Source organism: Carcharodon carcharias, chromosome 12, assembly GCF_017639515.1.
Source record: "Carcharodon carcharias isolate sCarCar2 chromosome 12, sCarCar2.pri, whole genome shotgun sequence".
In the NCBI taxonomy this organism is placed as follows: Eukaryota; Metazoa; Chordata; class Chondrichthyes; order Lamniformes; family Lamnidae; genus Carcharodon; species Carcharodon carcharias.
The window spans coordinates 31,092,105-31,115,195 of NC_054478.1; positions in this window are offsets into that span (position 1 = coordinate 31,092,105).

Here is a 23,091-nt window from a genome sequence, read left to right on the forward strand (position 1 = left end):
ACCTTCCAGAGCCTATGGACACAAATATTGGTGGGGTGGCATATAGTGAGGAGGATACCCTTACATTACAGGTGGATACAGACGGGCTGGTCCGATGGGCTAAGGAATGCTAAATGGAATGTTAAATGGATAAGTGTGAGGTGATGCACTTGGGCAGGACAAACAAGGCACGAGAATACATGATGAACGGTAGGACCATGGAAAGTAAGGACAATCAGAGGGACCTTGCTGGGCATGTCAACAGGTCCCTTAAGGTAGCGGGACAGGTACATGGTATTTAAGAAGGTAAATGCCATACTTGCCTTTATTAGCCAAGAAATAGAATATAGAAGCAGGGAGGTCATGTTCCAAGTGCAGAAAATGCTGCCTAGGCCACAGCTACAGCTCTGCGGCAGTTGTGAAATGCGCTTCATGGGAGGGATGTGATTGGAGTGGAGAGAGTGCAAACGTCATTGACCAGGATGCTGGCTGGTTTGGAGAGTTTGACTTAGAAGGAGACACAGCATAGACTGGGGTTAATTCCCTTGGAGCAGAGGGGATTGAGGGGGGACATGATTGAGGTTTATAAAATTATGAGGGGCATAGATAAGGTTGACAGAAAGGAACTTTTCCCCTTGTCTGAGGGATGAGAAACCGGCTGACATAGATTTAAGGTAAGGGGCATGAGGTTGATAGGTGATGAGATGAGCAACTTTTGAACACAGAGGGTGTTGGGAGTGTGGGACGCACTGCCTGAAAGGGTGGTGGACGCAGAAGCCCTCCTAACATGTAATAAGTATTTGGATGTGCATTTGTGATGCCATGACATACAAGGTCATGGGCATAGTGCTGGGAAATGGGATTAGAAGACTTAAGAAGGTGTTTGACCCACACATTTTCGAAGGGCCGAAGGACCTTTTTCTATGATCCACACCTCTGACCCTATCTTTCTGTGACCAAGCAATGTTGCAACAATAACAAATTGAACAAACTTCAGTGCTATGGATGTTGGGAGGATATTGTGGATTTCACTGTTGGCCTCAAATACCTGACCGTTCCACCCCAGTCTCACCGACCAGTTGACCTAGGCACATGGTGTCTCTCAATCTCCAGGGCCTCCAGTTTGAAGTGGCTTAACATCATCAGGTGAACCTGGCCCCTCCAGTGCTTGAACGCTCTGAAGCGTTATGAGCTTTCTCCTGAGAAAGAGAGAACACCATTCATTGTGACAATTTGCACATGGACAAAGCATGCGCACACCACACCCCAACCACAATGGCCCATATCAGGTCTCCAATGTCTCCTTTCCCCGCTACTGCTGATCAGTCTCACAAAGATATTATGCCTGCTCCCAACCCCCCCAACGGCCACCTTGGACACATTCTGCGCACATCACTTTAGGAATCACATGGTCTTTGCTCCCATAGCAAGGAGGCACAACTATGTGCAGCGTCGAGGGCAGCAGATGGTTCTTGGCCACCACACCTTGGCGTTCCCCTTCCACAATCTCATCACCCCGAATAGGACACATGCTGGAGTTCTGAGTGTGTGCCGAGCTGAATCTCCTGTAGGTTGCCCCCAGACTAGTCATGTGCGACTAAGAGCAACACATGGTGCGGGGGAGAACTCACCTCCTCATGAACAACTCAGGCTGATCTAAGCATGGGCACTATCTGCTTATCCACCCAGCGTATGAGAAATGCCCAGCATGATTCAATGCAGTCACGACAGTAAGACTTGAGGCAGGGAGGCCTCAAAGGCTAAGCCTACCTGCTAGGTTAAATGCCCAAGGTCAATATGGTACTCACCCTCCCAGAGCGCAACAAATCATTGAAGCACTTACAGCACTGGATCCAGGTGCTCCGCGCCAGGTCGCGGGAGCTCACCACCTCCACCACCTCCTCCCAGGCACATTTCGTCATGTGGGGGGGCCTCCTTCTCCCATCCTGGGGGACCAACACCTCCCGCCGTGCTGCCACCTCCTCGAGGAGGGCAGCAAGGCAGCCATCAGAAAAGCGAGGGATGCATTGGACCCCTGCTGGCCTACCCTGCAGCCTGCCCTGTTCCTGTGGCAGACCCTGCAGCCTACCCTGTTCCTGTGGCAGACCCTGCAGCCTGCCCTGCTCCTGTGGCAGACCCTGCAGCCTGCCCTGCTCCTGTAGCAGACCCTGCAGCCTGCCCCACTCCTCTGCCCTTCCTTCCAGCGTTCCCTGCTCAGCTATCCCCCCGCGCTGTGACCTGGAAGTGGCCATTGTGAGCAGCCTACAGGAGGCTGCCAGGTCTTCCTTTAAACAGTCTGCCGGGTCACCATTGGACCAGCCGGTCTGTGCACACCCGCCATAGCCTGCACACTCTCGCTATTCATGGGAGTCAGCAAATATGCTGGGTGGGCCTTAATTGGCCCACCCGCACAAAATGGCTGCATGGACCTGATCGCAGGCACCGATCGGGTCCGAGCTCTGCCTGCCCAGGAGGTGTAACACCTGCCCCTTTACCTCCTCTCTCCTCACCGTCCAAGACCCCAAACACTCCTTCCAGGTGAATCAGCGATTTACTTGTACTTCTTTCAATTTAGTTTCCCATATTTGCGGCTCACGATGCAGCCTCCACTACAATGGGGAGACTAAACACAGGCTGGGTGACCACTTTGCAGAACACCTTCAATTACCCCACAAGCTTGACCCCAACCTCCCAGTCGCTTGCCATTTCAATTCACCATCTTGTTCACATTTCTGCCACTGGCCCATTACAATGTTCCAGTTGAGCCCAGTGCAAACTGGAGGAACAGCATCTCACCTTCCGATTAGGCATTTTACAGGCTTCTGGGCTCAACATTTAGTTCGACAACTTCAGACCGTGAACTCTGTCCTCCATTTTGACTTTTTCTCCTAGTACCAGTCTGTCAATTCACAGCCAGCCAGCGTGAGGTGAGTGCTGAAATGTTCAGCGCTGCTGTGTTAGGGACAGGACCAGGGCAGGGGCTGATGTAAGCCCCCTGAAGGCAGAGAACTGCCTCAGGGAGCTGAAAGACTTTAAAACCAATAAATAAAGCTTTTAAAATCTGGAAAAAAAAATATCCATGCATCACAATCAGTTATCTGAACATACACATGATGAAAATTCTGTCCGGACATTTTTATGTTTTTTATTTAATAACGGAAACCTCATCCTGCCCTTGGATCAGGTTTCATGAAAAATGCAAAGGTCGCCTGGCCGATTCACCTGTCCGCCAACTATAAGGCTGGACGGAACATGAAAAATCAGAGACAATTACAACTTTAATCCCCTTAATTGTTGGCGGGCACGCTTCCGGCTTTTGCGCACGCCCACCAACCGAAACACCGCGTGAGGGCGGGATGACGTTGGGATGGTCGCCCAGGGTCATCTTGCACCATTTCACTGCCAATCAGGTTGGGTATGCGCCCGCATGCCGACCTAAAAATTCTGCCCTATGTCCTCTTCACAAATTGTTTTCTACCTATCTTTGTGTCATCACCAAATTTGACAATCATCCCATTCATCTCTTCATCCAAGTTATTTATATAAATTGTAAATAGTTGAGGTTCTAGCACTGATCCCTGTGGCACACCACTCATTACATCTTGCCAACCTGTGAAAAAAAAAATTATGCCTACTCTCCGCTTCCTGTTAGTCATCCAATCTTCTATCCATGCCAATATGTTACCTATTATACCATGAGCTTTTATTTTCTGCAATAACCTTTGATGTGGCACTTTATCAAATGCATTCTGGAAATCTAAGTACAGTACATCCACCAGTTCCCCTTTATCCATAGCACATGTTACTTCCTCAAAGAACTCCAATAAGTTGGTTAAACACGATTTCCATTTCACAAAACCATGTTGACTCTGCCTGATTACCTTGAACTTATCCAAGTACCCTGCTATAGCTTCTTTAATAATAATACCTAACATTTTCCAATGACAGATGTTAAGCTAACTGGCCTGTAGTTTCTCACTTTCTGTCTCCCTCCCTTTTTGAATAATGGAGTTAAATTTGCTTTCTTCCAATCTAATGGAACCTTTCCCGAATCTGGGGAGTTTTCAGAAAATTAAAACCAATGAATCAACTATCTCACTAGCCACTTCTTTTAAAACCTTAGCATAAAGCCAATCAGGACCTGGCACTTGTCAGATCGCAACTCCAACAATTTACTCAGTATCACTTCTCTGTGGGATGTTGCTTGTATCCTCTATAGTGAAGATTGATGCAAAATACCTGTTCAATTCATCTGCCATTTTCTTGTTTTCCATTATCAATTCTCTAGACTCACTTTCTATAGCACCAATGCTCACTTTGTTAACTCATTTCTTTTTTAAAATATTTATAGAAACTCTTACTATCTGTTTTTATATTTCTGGCTAGTTTTCTCTCATACTCTAATTTTTCACCATTGCTGTTCCTTATATTCTGTTCAGTTTCTGGCCTTCCACTTGTCATTGCACAATTATATACTTTTTCTTTAAGCTTGGTACTATCTTTAACCGTTCTAGTTAACCACGGATGGTGTGTCCATCTCTTGGACTTTTTTCTTCTCATTGGAATGTATCTATTCTGTGTGCTCTGAAATATCCCCTTAAATGTTTGCCACTGCATCTCCATTGACCTACCCTTTAACATAATTTGCCAATTCACTTTATCTAGCTCTGCTTTCTTACTCTCAAATTGCCCTTATTTAAGTTTGAAAACATAGTCTCAGATCCACTCCTCTTTTCTTCAAACGGAATGTAAAATTCAAGCATATTATGGTCGCTGCTACCGAGGGGTGCCTTCACTATGAGATCACTAATTATTTCCATCTCATTGCACAACACCAGGTCTAATATAGCCTGCTCTCTGGCTGGCTCCAGAACATGCTGTCCTAAGAAACTACCCTGAAAGCATTCTATGAACTCTTCATCTAGGCTACCTTTGCCCATCTGAATTTTCTGTTCTATATGTAAATTAAAATCTTCCATGATTATCGCTGTGCCTTTCTGACATGCTCCCTTTATTTCTTCCTTTATGCTCCATTCTACCATGTGGTTATTATTAGGGGGCCTGTGGACAACTCCCACAAGTGATTTCTTGCCTTTACCATTTTCTCATCTCTACCCAAACCGTTTCCACATCCTGATCTTGATTTCCTGAACTTAGGACATCCCTCTCTATTGTGCTAATACCATCATTAACTAACAGAGCCACCCCTCCACCTTTTCCTCACTTCCTGTCCTTCCTAAATGTCCTGTACCCTTTAATATCCAGGGTCCAATCCATGTCCTCCTGCAGCCATGTCTCTGTAATGGCTAACAAATTGTACTTATTTATTTCTACGTGCACTCTTAGTTCATCTGTTTTGTTTCGAATGCTTCATGCATTCAGAAACAGAGCCTTTAGAACCTTTAGTTTTATCCTTTTATTCTTTTTATAACCACAAGCCTCATCTGTTGATTTACTGCTAGATTTGTACTCTCTATCCCTTCCTGTCACAGTCTGTTTTTCATTTATTGTAATAATATCTTTCTCTTTTGCCTTGTCTCTACTCTTTGATTTACCAAATCTTCACAAAATTTGTATCTTTGCCCCAACTACTTAGTTTAAAACCCTCTCTACTTCGCTAGTTATTCAGCTCACAAGAACACCAGTCCTAGCATGGTTCAGGTGTAGACCGTCCCAATGGTACAGATCCTACTTTCCGCAGTACTGGTACCAGTGCCCCATGAACTGGAACCCACTTCTCCCCCATTCAGGCTTTGAACCACGCATTCATCTCCCTAATCTGATTTGCCCTATGCCAGTTTGTATGTGAGATTATGACCTTTGTAGTTCTGTTTCTGAATTTGGTTCCAAGCTCCTCATACTGACTATGCAGAACCTTCTTCTTTGTCCCGCCTATGTCATTGGTACCAACATGGATCATGATGACTGGATCCTCCCCCTCCCACTGCAAGTTCCTCTCCAGCCCTGAGCAAATGTCTCCAGCCCTGGCCCCAGGCAAGCAACACAGCTGTCTGGATTCATGCTCTTTTCTGCAGAGAATGGTGTTGATCCCTCTGACTTTACTGCGTCCAACTACCACCACATTCCTTGTAACTCCCTATGTGTGAATAGCTTCCTGTACCACGGTGCCATGGCCAGTCAGCTCATCCACCCCAAAGTCCCCATTCTCATCCAAACAAGCTAAAAAAACCCTCTAACCTGTTGTACAATTGCAAGAGCCAAGGCCCCTGCCCTCCTGCTCTCTGGGTCCCCTTACTGCCTCACTTGCAGTCACATCCTCCTGTCCCTGACCACTGACCAAATCAGAAGGCTCCACCCTAAGGGATGTGACCGCCTCCTGGAATAAAATGCCCAAGTAACTTTCCCCCTCCCTGCTATGCCATTGTGTCTGCAGCTCGGCCTCCGGCTCAATAACTCAGAGCTGAAGTTCCTGCAGCTGCAAATGCTTGCTGCAAATGTGTTTCCCTGGATCACATCAGTATCCAGAAGCTCCTACAAACTGTAATCGCAGCACATCACCTGCCTGCCATCTCCAATATGTGTTAATTAATTAAATGCTGGTTAATTAATTATAATTAATATAGCTTACACTTCCCAATAGGTTTTGGCAATGCCAGTAAACTTTACAATACTGATAAAACAATATAGCACTTACAATACTAATAAAACTAATAATACTAGTTCCTGGTTTACCTGCTCCTCCTGCTGCACCAAAGTGGAAATCAAATACTGGAGACTGAAAAAGAGTAGAAGGGGAAAAAAATGCACCTCCTCCCCACCCTTCACCGAAATCCCCACTCAGCACACTTTACTTCTTGCGGTAAACCTTACCTAAAGCACCTTTTTCCCCCTATGTACTGAATTTTTACTTTGAACCAAATTCTCAAATATACTCATTCGGTCTCTGTCTCACTCAGGCTGAAGTCTCCCCCCCTGTGATCGTGCACCTCTTACTTACTGAAAATCAAGGGTGTGTAAGTTATCAGGATTGGAGGGGCACAGAGGTTCTGAAAGATTGTAGTGCTGGAGGAGATTATAGAAATAGGGAGCAGCAAGGCCATGGAGGAATTTAAAAAGGATGAAAATATTAAAACCAAGACTTTGGCCGATCAGGAATCTAACGTAGATCAGCAAGCATATGAACATACGAACATACGAATGAGGGGCAGGAGAAGGCTATTCAGCCCCTCGAGCCTGCTGCACCATTTAATAAGATATGGCTGACCTGATTGTGGCCGCTATCCCCTACACTCTTTGACTCCCTTGCCAGTCACTAATCTAAATAACTCAACTTTAAAAATATTCAATGGCCCTGCCTCCACTGTTCTCTGGGGAAGAATACAAATACACATAGTTCACTGCTCCCACAGGTATCTTATCAATTCAAAGTTGTAATTAAAACTCAATTAAATTAGGCTAGTAACAGGCAGAACTGTAGAGTGAATGGTTATCTCTAATGATGGCTATTGAACATGTGCTTAAAGAGTTATGTCACTCATGATCATCTGTAAAGTGATGGAAGGGATCATCAACAGTGCTATCAAATGGCACTTGCTTAGCAATAACTTGTTCAGTTTGGGTTCTGACAGGCTCACTCAGCTTCTGACCTTATTACAGCCTTGGTTCAAAAATGGACAAACAAACTGAACTCTAGAGTTGAGGTGAGAGTGACTGCCCTTGACAACAAGGCAACATTTGACCAAGTGTGTCATCAAGGAGCCCTAGCAAAAAGGGAGTCAATAGGAATCTGAGGGAAAATTATCCATGGTTGGAGTCATACCTAGCACATAGGAAGATGGTTGTGGTTGTTGTAGGTCAATCATCTCAGTTACCTGACATCACTGCAGGGGGTTCCTCAGGCTGGTGTCCTAGGCCCAACCATCTTCAGCTGCTTCATCAATGACCTTCCCTCCATCATAAGTTCAGAGGTGGGGATGTTCACTGATGATTGCACAAAATTCAGCACCATACTTGACTCCTCAGATACTGAAGTAGTCCATGTACAAATTTCAACAAGGCCTGGACAATATCCAGGCTTGGGCTGACAAGTGGCTAGTAACATTTGCACCACACAAGTGCCAGGTAATGACCATCTCCAACAAGAGAGAATGTAACCATCGCTCACTTGACATTCAATGGCATTAGTTTTGCTGAATCCCCCACTATCAACATTCTGGAGGTTACCATTGACCAGAATCTGAACTGGACTAGGCATACAAATACTATGGCTGCAAGAGCAGGTCAAAGGCTAGGAATCCTGTGGTGAGTAACTCACCTCCTGACTCCCCAAAACCTATCCACCATCTACAAGGCATAAGTCAGGAGTGTGATGGAATACTCTCTACTTGCCTGGATGAGTGCAGTTCCAACAATACTCAAGAAGCTTGACATCATCCAGGACAAAGCAGCCTGCTTGATTGGCACCCCTCCCACAAACATTCATTCCCTCCACCACTGACGCACAATAGCAGCGGTGTGTATCATCTACAAGATGCACTGCAGAAACTCACCAAGGCTCCTTAGGCAGCACCTTCCAAATTCACGATCGCTACCATCTAAAAGGACAAGAGCAGCAGATAGGACACCACCACCTGGAAGTTGCCCTCCAAACCACCCACCATCCTGGCTTGGAAATATATCGCCATTCCTTCATTGTCACTGGGTCAAAATCCTGGAATCCCTCCCTTACAGCACTGTGGGTGCAAGTACACCACAGGGACTGCAGCAGTTCAAGAAGGCAGCTCACCACCATCTTCTCAAGGGCATTTAGGGATGGGAAATAAATGCTGGCCCAGCCAGTGACAACCACATCCCGTAAATGAATTTAAAAAAAAGAAAAAATGACTGAGAGGCATCTTAGAGACTAGTTCCAGCTATGTCTTGGTCCTACTTAACCTTTGTTAATTATTTTAAATAAATGTGGTTTTCAACAAAAGACTGTTGTCTCCATCAAGTTCTCTTCTAGAGTAAGAAGTTAATGAATCCCGAGATAAATCCATAACAGATGGTGGCACCAGTGACTACACCCACGGGAGAAACAGTAGAACAAGGTGGGAAAAATATCATATGAAGCCCAGCAATAGTGGAGCTCAGGGGGTGAAGGACTTTGAGGTCAGCCCAGAAAAGACACTGGAGATGACAAAATAACGAAGATAGCCCAGCAACTGGCAAGACAGGGAGTGTGGGAAAAGACAACCTCAATCAGGATGAGAAATGGCTACTACTTTGCCGTCTCCCTGAATCATTTCAAAACATCAAGGGCCCCAGGTGGGCTGGGCAATGGCAAAATTGGTGAAACCATTTCAACTGGTATCGCAACTCCTCTGGTCTCGCAAGTAAAGAGAACAAAAATCAAGTTAGCTGTCAGGAGCATAGCAGATGACGTGCTGGCCAGAATGAAGGTGAATGAAGACACAGCCTCCTACAAGGATGACTTCAGAGCCTTTGACTCACACTTCATTCTTTGTAAAAATGTTGCCATAGAGAGGGCGAAATTTAATCGGCACAAAAACAAGTGAAGGGATTGACTCATTCATCAATGACATGTACCGCCTAGCCAAAAATTGTGAATATGGAACACTAAAAGATGACCTGATGAGAGATAGAATCGTCGTTGGTGTTTTACATGAAAATCTCTCTGACTTCTTACATTCTCAGGAAGATTTAAATTTAAGAAAAGCTGTACAACTGGCCAGACAGACTGTAGAGCGAACGCAGGATAAGGCTTTTGTCAGAGAAATTTCCCAAGAAGAGCCCCATGAAATCATTCCATTTTTGGATTGTAAAACCGAAAGTATAACAAGGCAATAACCAGGGAACCGCCCTGAAAGGCTCTAACCGCCATTTTCCAATGTCCCCACCGTGGAGGGAAGGAGGTCCACAGGTGTGAAGATTCCCCTGGCTGAATTGTGCAGTGCAATGGCTGTGGCAAGTTTGGCCATTTTAAAGTGATCTGCCATTCCAGAAAATCTGTGTTTACAAGACAGAAGGAGAAACCTGTTAATAGAACCCTCTATTGAAGAAATACAAGACCTTGACAAACAGGAAAGCACCTTCCGAGTAGAAATAAAAGAAAATGAAAACCAGTGTTGGAGTGCTGACATTGATATAAATGGGCACCTGACCGAATTCAAACTAGACACTGGAACTGGTGTCTCAGTGTTATCTGACTGAGCTTCATGACTGAATAAAGTGACACTGCAACCGTCTTCTATTCAACTCCAAGGTCCCAAGGGGGATCAAGTTAAAAATCAAGGCCAGCTAGATATGACACTGAAGTACAAAGACAGAGATATTTCTGAAACACTGTATGTTATCAAGGATCAAGAGTGCTCTTTGTTAAGCAGAAAAGCCTGCATAGCTCTGAACTTGGTTCTAAAAGTTGATGAGTTCAGTGCAAAGACACACAGTAATGAATTTAGGAGGAAACTCCCCACACTTTTTACAGGCTTTGGTAAGCTGAAAACCATGGCAGGGATATTCCAGCCCCCATCGCGGGTGGGACTCGCCGTGGGCGATGCGGTGCCCCACTTAGAAGTCCACTGACTTGCGGCGGGACCGGAAGATCCAGACAGCGGGCGGGTGCAGAAAATCCCGCCCCATGTGTCACATTACACTCAAGATAGACATTAAGCCCCTTTGTTGATTCACATCCCAGACCCACTTCTGAAAAGAGTGAGGAGTGAGATTGAGGCGATGATGCAAGAAGGAGTCATTTTGCTAGTCACAAAGCTAACCAGGTAGTGCTCTGGTATTAGTCCGAAGCCTAATGGCCCCATTCATATCTGTGATGATCTAGCACACCTCAACAAAGCAGTAGAAACAGGGATACATCCAATGGCATCAGTAGATGAGAACTTGGCCAAACTTGCAAAAAGTGGCAATTTCACCAAACTTGATGCCAACAGCAGGTTTTGGAAATTGCCATTGGACCAGGAGTCCAAACTCGTAATTACTTTCATTATGCCCTTTGGACAACACTGTCAGCCATTTGGCATCATGTCAGCCCCTGAAATATTCCAAAGGACATTGTCTAATATACTGCAGGGCACTGATGGTATTGTATGCCACATGGATAATATCTTGATCATGGTTCAACAAAACAGGAACAAGACAAATGGGTCAGGAAACTCTTATTTATGCTGCAAGAGGCTGGTTTGACACTCAGTGACAAATGTTAGTTTTCTAGGCCACGATAAAGTTCCTAGGGCACATTATACAGGTAACTGGGATTACTGCAAACCCATAGAAAACAAAGGCAATAAAGGAATCCCTGCCACATAGGAATGTAACAGAGCTACAAAGGTTTATGGGTGTGTCAACCAACTAGACAAATTCCTGCCTCACTCAGCGCAGATGAATGAACCTCTTGGGCATTTGTTACGACAGGACCAGGCATGGTGCTGGACTGAGCATCAGCAGCAGTCACTCGAAGAAAATCAAAATGATGCTAACATTCTCAGAGTTCCTAACCCACTATGACCCAAAACTTCCCACATTTGGGTTCAACTGATGCATCTGCCACGGCATAATCAAGTGTCAAGCCAAGACACAGCAATCTGTACAGTGGCCAACGATTTTGCACTCTGCTGAACAGGTGGAATCCAGCTGTGTCACATGTGCCATTTACAGGCAGGAGCAGAAAGAGCCACTCCTGCCTTTCTCCTTTCCATCAAAACCTTAAGAATGCTTTGGCATGGATTTCTTTGGCTATAAAGGGAAAATATTTTTGATAGTGGTAGACTATTATTCCCATTGGATAGAAGTGCAAAAGCGAGATGGCTTCGCCCTGAAGCCGTTATTACCTGCTTGAAGAAAATGTTCTCTACACATGACATTCCTGACATTGTCATCTCTGATAACAGGCCACAATTCGCAATGAGTGCTTTCAATCATTCACAAAGTCTTACGGATTTGCACATGCCACAAGCTCCCCAAAAGACCCATTGTCTAACGGAGAAGCTGAGCAAGGAATATGCACTGTCAAAGATTTCTTGAAGAAGAATGACAACTTTGAGCTCTGCTCAGTGACCTTTCAACACCAATACATAATGGGCTTACCCCTTGGGAGCTTCTGATGGGCCGCAAACTAAAGATCCAACTTCCTTTCCTGTGCCACACCTTACTGCTACATGTCACAGTGGAAAACTGTCATCGAGTTAGGAAGAAGAATGAAGTCTACCAAGCAAGTCAAGCTTGTACAATTAGCCAGAAGCATAGGGTTCAAGACTTCCCAATTCTTGGAAGGGGAGAGAAGGTATAGATCAGAGACCAGAACGTGCAGGAATGGTAATTGAGAAGCTACAGCAACCAAGATCGTATCTGGTCAAGAGAACAGATCTGCCCTAATCTCAATGGGCAGAACACCATTAATAGCATTGGCAGAGTACCCTGAATCTCAAGAGAGCATTGCACCTACTGAACCACAAATGAGGGAAACCAGCAGTGACAACCCCATGAACTGACTTCAGAGCACCAGGATTCTTATCTACCTAAACAGGAGATCCACACCCATTCAGAAAGACCAATGAGACCACCAAAGAGACCTTCCCTTTAAGAGAACACAGACTTTTGGGGGTAGTGGATCAGAACGTGTGTATAATAATATGGGGATAATGACTCAGTGGGAGGTATAGAGTAAAGGGTTAACTCTAATGATGGCTACTGAGCATGTGCTTAAGAAGTTATGTTCACAGTAGTGTCACTCACTGAAAGAAGATGACGAAGAAGCATCTTAGAGAGCAGTTGCAGCTGTGTCTTGGTCTTGATTAGCCTTTGTAAACAGTTAGTATGTAAATAACTGTGTTTTCAACAAAAGACAATTGTATTCAGCAAGATCTCTTCTAGAGTAAGAAGCTAAGGAATCCCAAGATAAAACAGCGGTAACCAAAGAGCCAATTCTCAGGCAAGTTTGGATCTGACCATTAGGTGGCGTGATGGTCAGAAAGGGGTTAAAAACTGAGCTTTGTAAAGCCTTGCTGCGCATACACAATAGAAGTCCCCAGGTATAAAACTACACTTCAAGGAGCTTCGAGCTTCTCCACATGGCAGGAAAGACAAAGACCAGAGGGAGTGAGGGGACTCACATCGACTGTGACCAAAGTGATCAGAAAGTGCAACTGAAAGAGCTGTTAAAGTCATTACCTGAAGTTTGTTATGTATAGCTTTACTTTCTAATAAATCTTCTGGAATCATTATCCATGTATCCTGTTGCCTTATTGAATTTAGTCTTGTTGGATCAAGAGTTAAGGGTGAATCAACCAATAAGATCTCCTCTGTACTTTCTAAATTCAGCGTGATTCTCTATTATATTATGAACCTTAGAATTTCTATAAGCCCCCTTTTTCTGTCTCATTTTAATGCCTACAGCTTTAGTCATAGGAGTGATGAGCAAACAACGATATATTACAATGGATTTTTAAAAAATTAAGTCACAAACTCACAAGCTAAGTCACGGCCCTTTAGTTCAGAGAACAAAGGGGACAATCATATTTTAAATTTTTTTCTCACTTTCCACAAATAAAACAGTGGATGACAGGATTTTTTATTCTGCACACAGCAAATTCATGTTTTCCAAACATTTGTTTTCTCTTGGCTAGTCCCTTTGGGATTGCGTTTTTTCATGAGAAGATGCTAAAATCAGAAGAGGCTCTTTAGATGGAGGCGGTGAACATATTACTACTGCATTCCCATTCATCAGCTCAGTAGCTATGAATTTAGAAATGTTCCTGCGTGGTGGAAAAGACCTTTTTCTGATTTGGTGTTAGCACTTCGTGCTATCAAAATTTAAACTAACAGCAGGCAAAATTAGGCAGCTTGCAGCAGTTCCCTCAAGTCTTTCATGTTCAACACTAATCTCCAATCTATGATTTCTTGCCATGCTTGGTGAACCAGGTGCTAGTGAGGATGATTGGGATTTCCCTTCCATTCCATAGATTGTGGCACTTTGTTCCCACACTCGCTAGTCAGAGCATCAGGCACCTGGTTATTTTTTGTGCGTCTTAAGGGCCTTTGCACTCAAAAATCACTTAGGAGAAAGTTCAATTGTGCTTAATGCAATATTCAGTAGTTTGAGTAGCTACTCTCTTTGAATAGATACTGAGAAGGGATGCTGCAGGTACCATTTCATGGGACTCTCATATTGTGTGATCATTAGATGTGACACTTTCAGAGTAAAGTAGTAAAGAGAAACTATCTTCTGCATTGCATGGTAAAAGCAGAAGCAAAACAGCTAGTTCCAGGCTTACTGATTCCTTGGTGACACTTGCAACCATCCCGTAGGAGCATTGTCAAGAATTTGGTCATTTTGATTCACCAAGTTATTATTCTTTCACATACAATTTCATTTTCAATAGCTTTAATGTGGACCGAATTAAACTCCCACAGCAAAGCAGCACACTTCATTTTAAGACCAATGGAGCTCAATAATTTTTGAACACCTCTACCTACTCTGATCATTTGCATTTGTGATTTTGTCTTCCTTAACATTGCACTTCCCACTATTTTGCCATTATTCTTTAACACATACTATCCTTTGTCAGTACAGAAATAATGAATCGCTAGATCTAGCCTCTGAAATTACTCATAATTTAATCCAGGAATCAAATTTAGTGAGATTTGTTATAGAGGAAGCTAGTGAGAAAAATGATGTTTTACTACTAGGCTATTTCTTATCTAGATAACAACGCTCTTCTGCTGTTAAGACAATGACACACTTAGCAAGAATAATATTTAAATTTCATCCACACTCAGGATGATGTGATGTACATTGTTGACTAATCCTAATTTAAGACCTAATTAAAACAGCTTGTGGTTCCAACAAGATAAGATAATTACAATTTAAAATGAGGATTAATGGAGACCACTCACATACTAATCAGTAAAGGGAGTCTACAGCTCTCTTGTATGTATCCCGCGGGATCATAAAAAACAGATTGAAATTCAAGAGACCATTGCCATTTCTTAATTACTTACAGAACTATCCTGAAGTCGTGACCTTTAGAATTCCCAGTGACAACACACTCTTACAGCCTCCTTTCTAAGTTATATTCCATCTCATACAAAGCTTCTTATTGTTCATTATATTATGAAGGATTTGAATTACAATTTATAGATATGAGATGAGAACAGGGCTCGTAATACAGCACAGTGCAGTTAAACTGAGGCAAAAAGGAGTTCAATGGTGCATGCAATCACTCCCTCTTGCTGCTGAATGTTTGACCATCATATTTTACCCAATCAAAAACAAAATCATGTAATTAAAGACATGCATTTTTCATGTTTCAAGCTTGTAAGCTAAGCACCAGAAGCCATCAGTTCCCTTGTTTACAAACCCTTCCATAACCTCACCTCTCTGTATCTCTGTAATCTCCTCCAACTCCAGAATCCTCCAAGAACTGTATGTTCCTTCAATATTGGCTTCTTTCTCTTCCAAGATTTTCTTCACCTTACCATTAATGGCCATGCCTTCAGATGCCTAGACCCTAAGCTCTGGAATTCCCTTCTTAATCTTCTCCACCTGTCTCTCTCTCTTTAAGACCTTACTTTAAATCTACCTAATATCTCCTTAAGCAGCTTGTTGTATATTTTACATCTTAGACCTATGCAGAGATGACACCAGTTTCTACTTGTGTAACAGGTTTTATTTACAGTGCTTTAAAATGTCTACTCCATACTTCAGCTCTGCCTTCCAGCTCTTTCTATAGCTTTGTTTATTTTCTCTGAGTCCACACCCAGGCTAACCGCTCAAGCACAGTGAACATCAATAGGAAACAGATTCTCATAATCAAACACAGATTTTGTTTTATTCTTTCACGGGGTGTGGTCTAGCTAGACCAGCATTTATTGCTGATCCCTAATTGTCCTTGAGAAGGTGGTGGTGTGCCATATTCTCAAACCACTGCAGGCCATGTGGTTTAGGAACACCCACAGCACTGTTGGAAGGGATCTTCAGGATTTTGACCCAGTGACAGTGAAGGAAAGGTGATATTGTTCCAAGTCAGGATGGTGTGTTGCTTGAAGGGGAACTTGCAGGTAATGGTATAACCATGCATCTGCTATCCTTGTCCTTCAAGCTGGTAGAAGTCGTGGGTTTGGAAGGTGCTATCGAAGGATTCTTGGTGAGTTGTTGCAGTGCATCTTGTACACACTGCTGCAACTGTGCTTCAGTGGTGGAGGCAGTGAATATTTAAGGTGGTGGATGGGTTGCAATCAAGAGGGCTGCTTTGTCCTAGATGGTGTCCAGCTTCTTGAGTGTTGATGGAGCTACACTCATCCAGGCAAGTGGTGATTATTCCATTGAACTCCTGACTTAAGCCTGTAGATGGTGGACAGGCTTTGGGGAGTCAGGGGGTGAATTACTCAACACAGAGTTCCTAGCCTCTGAACTGTTCTTGTAGCCACAGTATTTATATGGCTGGTCTAGTTCAGTATCTGGTCATTGGTAACCCTCAGAATATTGATAGTTGGGGGAGCTTAGTGATGGTAATGCCATTGAATGTCAAGTGAAGATGGTTAGATTTTCTCTTGTTGGATATGGTATTGCCTGGCACTTGTGTGGCATGAATGTTACTTGTCATATATCAGCCCAAGCTGGCATCTACCCGGCAATGTAGAAAATTGCCCAGATATGTCCTGTCCACAAAAGGAAGGATGAATCCAAATCGGCCAATTACCACCCATTAGTCTACTCTTAATCATCAGCAAAGGGATGGAAAGTGTCATGGATAATGCTATCAAGTAGCACTCACTCAGCAATAACCTGTTCATGGACACTCAGTCTGGGTTCTGCCAAAGCAATTCAGCTCTCGACCTCAGCCTTAGTCTAAAGATGGACAAAAAAATGAACTCCCGAGATGAGGTGAGAGTGACTGCACTTGAAATCAAGGCAGCATTTGACCGAGTGTGGCATCAATGATCCCTAGCAAAACTGAAGTCAATGGGAATCAGGGGGAAAACTCTCCACTGGTTGGAGTCATACCTAGCACAAAGGAAAGTGATTGCAGTTGTTGGAAGTCAGTTACCTCAGTCCCAGGACATCACTGCAGGAGTTCCTCAGGATAGTGTCATAGGCCCAACCATCTTCAGCTGCTTCATCAATGACCTTCCCTCCATCATAAGGTCAGAAGTGGGGATGTTCGCTGATGATTGCACAATGTTCAGCACCATTCACGACTCCTCAGATACTGAAGCAGTCCATGTCCAAATGCAGCAAGACCTGGACAATATTCAGGTTTAGCAGAGAAATGGCAAGTAACATTCATGTCACACAAGTGTCAGGCAATGACCATCTCCAACAAGGGAGAATCTAACCATCACCCCTTGACATTCAATGACATTACCATTGCTGAATCCCTCACTATCAACATCCTGGGGGTTATCATTGACCAGAAACTGAACTGGACTAGCCATGTAGATACTATGGCTACAAGTGCAGATCAAAAGCTAGGAATCCTGCAACGAGTAACTCACCTCCTGGTTCCCCGACATCTGTCCACTGTCTACAAGGCACGAATCATGAGTGTGATGGAATACTCTCCACTTGCCTGAATGAGTGCAACTCCTACAACACTCAGGAAGCTTGACACCATCAGGACAAAGCAGCCCACTTGATTAACACCCCATCCACCAACAATAAACATTCACTCCCTTCACCACTGATGCAAGGTGGCAGCAGTGTGTACCATCTACAAGATGTACTGCAACAACTCATCAAGTATTCTTTGACAGCACCTTCCTGCAAACTCTACCACCTAGAAAGACAAGGGCAGCAGATGCACTGGAGCACCACCACCTGCAAGTTCCCCTCCAAGTCACACACCATCCTGACTTGGAACTATATCATTGTTCCTGCACTGTCATTGGGTCAAAATAGTGGAACTCCCTCCCTAACAGCACTGTGGTGTTCCTACAACACATGGATTGTAGCAGTTCGAGAAGGCAGCTCAACACCATCTTCTCAAGGGCAATTAGTCACGGGCAGTAAATGCTGGCCTAGCAAACAATGCCCACATCCCAAAAACAAAAAAGAAAACCTGCATGTTGTCCAGGTCTTGCTGCATATGGACACAGTCTGCTTCAGTATCTGGGAAATCACTAAATGATACTGAACATTGTGCAGTCATCAGCGAGCATCTCCACTTCCTGATCTTATGACGGAAGGTAGATCACTGATGAAGCAGCGAGAGATGGACCTGCCTGGGACACTAACCTGAGGCATTCAGGGAAATTGAGCGCCACACAGATCATTGTCAAATCTTGTATGATTACCCTTCTGTGAAGCGCATGGGAATGATTTCCTGGCTGGCCTCCTACATGCTCTGCTGCCCATTTCCTGACTTGCTCCAAGTCCCATTTGCCTATCACCATAAGAAGTCAAGCCAGGGAGTGTCAAAAGTATAGATGCTGCTTTCCTCAGCATTTGGGCTGAGGTGGGGTGGAGGCAGGCAATATTACGGAGGTAGAAGTACTTGGTCTTTGTGATGGAGAGCATTATCTAGTCCTTAATGCACTTTGGGTCAGTAGGAAAATTGGGAATAGTCTGGTACAGCCCAAGAGAATGGATACGGAGGAGGATGGAATAAGTGGCAAGGGTATGGATTTTCCTGGAGGGAGGGACAAGGGGGGATTGGAGTGGAGATGATTGCTTTAGTCTTCCCAGAGTTTAACTGGAGAAAATTGTCCCACCCAAGAATGGGAAGTCAAGCAAAGATGTCTATCAATACAGAGTCAGTGAAGGCATTGAGAAAAGTGGTGGGGAACTACAGCTAAATATCATTTGTGTACCTGAATCTAACCCAGTATTTACTGATGGTGTCAACAACAGGAAGCACACACATGAAGAAGAGGAGGGGGCCGACAAGAAAACCTTGGAGAACTCTGGAAATAGCAGGACAAGCATGAGAAAAGAAACCATTGCTGGAAATACAATCTGAAAGGTAAGAGACAATAAAGGAAACTGGAATGTGAGAACACACAAAGGACATATAAGAATGTTTTGAATAGATATGGAAAAAAGGCAAAACAAAACGCTGAAGGAAATAGGTAAAGAATAAAAAAGATGAGAAATGAATATCAATGAAGTAAATGTAGGCAATTTTTAAAAACCAGGTTTCTTTACGTTAAATGAAGCCTCAAATAATGGGATAAAAAGGCCCTTTATGTGCACTCTGTAAGGGTTCTCTGTCAATGACTTTAGCCAATCTATATCAGGCCTATTAAAAAATTGGTCTCTAATTGACAATCTCACTGAGGTACAGGGTTGGGCCAAATGCCTGATTAGGGCCCGATTGGGAAATTTGCCAGCTCTGGATGGATTCAGCACTGGGTTTGCTCCATTCAAATTTCATTGGTGTGGATGTGGCCTTGCAAATGGGTACTATCAAAATGGCAAATAAAAATTGTGCAGTTTTTATTCAAGTTTAATTTTGAGCCAGAAGAAGTAGAGCTCTCTCCAGCTCCAGAGCAATCCTGAGGGCCACTGTCAGCCCATGATTAACCTCCTCCATTTCTCCTTCCCCCTCATTACCTTCCCCCAACTGCGCCCCAAGCTCTTATCTGAGGAAACCGCCACAGAAGTAGGTGACCCGAGATTGGACTCCCTGACATGAGTGAGCTGCCTCGAAGCAATGACAAGCACAGTCAGCTCGCTCAAAATATTAAGAGGAAGCCATAAGAATCACACACAGAATGACAGAATCACAGTGCAGTAGAGGCCCTTCGGCCCATCGAGTCTGCACCGACACGTAAGACCCATGTTAACTTTGGGCTGGCCTTATCTGACAGATTCAACAGAGAAAAAACATTTTATCCTCCAGTCTGTTTCTCGCTTTGATGATCATAAAATTCTCAAAAATGATAGTAGGTGGCTGACATATTTGCAAATTATTTTTGATTTTGCAGGACCCTAGTGCAGGCCTATTGAAATGTGCTCTGACATGCGTAGAATTGGTTTAGATCAGTGGCAACTGGACCAAACTGAACAAAAAGTTTCATAATAATGACACGTTGTTGCATAGCATCATGGATTGGGGTGGGGGTTGGGCAGGGAGTGAAGGGATCCCTCAGCTCACCCGAGCAAACGGTCACAAGGACTTGTATTTGGGTGAGTGACCGATTTGCTTGAAACTGGCCTAAGTCTGTTTAATTATGCGAATCGGGCCCCAAAGACTGGTTTCAGGACTCCCACTGCAAAGCTCAAAGCTCAGGTGAAAGTGGAAGTAAGTACATGCCAGAGTGCCATGTCTACCCTTGTCCTACTTTCCTGACAGCCAGGTCATCCAGCATCCAAAACCTCTGAGAAGCATCACAGACACCATTTGGACTGCAGCTCACTTTGATTAGGGCCTCATACTGGCATGAATCTTTGAAACTGTGTTCTTTCATGGGATGTAGCTGTCACTGTCAAGGCCAACAGTTGCTGCTTGTCCCTAATGCCCCTGAGCTGAGTGGCTTGCTAGGCCATACAAGGGCATGTAAGGGTCAACCTCTGGAGATCTAGGGTCACATGTAGGCTGGACCAGGTAAGGATGGCACATTTCCTTTCCTCAAGGACATCAGTGAAGCAGATGGATTTCTGCAACCATCAATGATAGTTTCATTGTCACCATTATTGAAACTAACTCTATATCTCAAATGCATTAATTGAATTTAAATCCCACCAGTTATCATGGTGGGATTTGAACACAGATTGGCAGAGCATTAGCTTGGGCCTCTGGACCACTTGTTCAGTTACATTACCACTACACCACCACCTCCCCTGTATGAGTGGGCTAAGTGGCATGCACCTCCAACTTGCACCCATTTCAAGCACAAGTGGAATTCCCACCAGCACCATAGCTCCCCACCTCCTGCCACTCCCATCCGTTTACATACAAGCGCTAAAAAGAAATTGATTCAGTTCCTTGTCTAGTAAGAAATACAGGGGCAACAATAACAACAACTTGTGTTTACAAAGCACTTTAAAATGGTAAAAATGTCCCAAGACACTTCACAGGGGCATGTCAGACAAGATTTGACACCAAACATCATATGGAGCTATGTGATCAAACGTTTGGTCAGTGGTGTAGGTTTTTGGGAGTGTCTTAAAGGAGGAGAATTATGGATACAGGTAAGTTTAGGGAGAGAATTCAGGAGCTTAGAGCCTAGGCAGCTGAAGGTACAATCACCAATGGCAGCATAATGAAAATTGGGGATGCACAAGAGGCCAGAATCAGGGAAATGCAGAGATCTTGGCTGGCTATAGGAATGTAGGAGGATACAGAATAGAGGTCATGGAAGGATTTGAAAACAAGGATGAGAATTTTAAAATCGAGGTATTGCTGGATGGCAAGCTATTCATTGAGCACAGGGGTAATAGATGAACGGGAGTCACGGTACAGTTTCTAGGGCAGTGAGATGATTTAAGATAATTACTTTTAACAAAAGGACTATGTCCTGAGAAGGATCTGAATGATGGAGAGAGTTAGAAAGGCTGAACAGAGATTCTTCTTCTTCTTACTTTATTCGATTCTTAGATTCATATTATGTCAACAGTGAAAAAGAGGACCTCAGGGCTAAAAGTGATTTTATGGGACTTGCTTAATGGGTCAGGTTGCAGACATGATGAAAAGAAAATACTCAGCGATGCTGATACTCTGCAGTTAAAAAGCTTGAGATTGACATTTGTTTCAGATTGCTTTTAGTGAACGACACAAGCTTTAATGGATCTCAAGGGCCGTGAAGAGCATGGTTTGGCATTAATAACTGGGTACTGAGTGAGCCGCTCACTCAGTTATAATAATTTTTTTTTAATTCTTTCATGCGGTGTGGATGTCACTGGCAAGGCCAGCATTTGTTGCCCATCCTTAATTGCCCTTGAACTGAGTGGCTTGCTAGGCCATTCCAAAGGGCAGTTAAGCGTCAACCTCATTGCTGTGGGTCTGGAGTCATATGTAGGCCAGGCCAGGTAAAGATGGCAGAATTCTTTCCCTACAGGACATAATTAAACCAGATGGGCTTTTAATAACAATTGATGATAGCAATCATGGTCACTACCACCAAGAATAGCTTTACACTCCAGATTTATTAATCGAACCTAAATTCCACCAGTCGCCTTGGGGTGGGATGTGAATCCATGGCCCCAGAGCATTAGCCTAGGCCTCTGGATTACTAGTCCAGTGACATTACCACTACCCCACCATATCCGCCTATCTGATTACATAATTCAACATTTCATTGGTTTTGTTGATTGCTACTCTGCATTGCTTGGGTATGTTGAAAGCCAAGGCCACTGAGACTCCTCAATAGCAAAAACCTGGTGGAGTATAAAACAGACCCACTTTGGCCAAACATGGCAGGAATACTTAAAATCAACCCAAATCCAACACAATTGTAATTTCTGAGCTGCCTCCACTGCCCCTTCTCATTTTGCGTTATTTCCAAACGCATGGATCATTAATTAACCAAAATATTCTCAATTCAGTTGTTCACTATCTTTGCCATACTCATTTACTTTTCTTCTTATTGGTTCAAATTCATTTCCAGTGTTGTGGGAGTTCGCTTTGATTCTAGTCTACATGATACAAAACAGATTTTGCATTGCAGAAAGGCACACAACCTGTATGCACCATATCTATGTTTGAAGGTACACCTTCTGCATTCTGTTTTCATCTGGAATAAAACTCCCAAGGGCACAGGGCAGGCTAAAGGTTAAATTAACCACAGTAGACTTCAGAAGTTAAAAGCTGTATAGCAGACAATAAACTAGATTATGACATAGCAAGCATGACAGTGATGCTATAAACATATAGCAGAACAGAACGTTAACTTAAAGACAAATAGAAATTGCAGATTTTTCAAAAATCTCACCTGGGTGTATTGCTTGAGCCCATCACCTAACTCCAGCTAACTCTTTTTAAAAAAAAACTGATTTAAACTTTAGTCAATAGAGAATCTGAGAGTAGGATCTCCAGTTCTGCTGTTAGAGTTTAAAGTAAATGACGCTTGTCAGTGATCGAACTAGTCTTTGTTGTATCTTCAATGACTGTTTGTATATTGAAAGCTACCATATTGCTCAGATAGTGTTGGCACACCTCAAGTACAGCAACCACACAGGGCCTCTTTAGAACTTGGAGA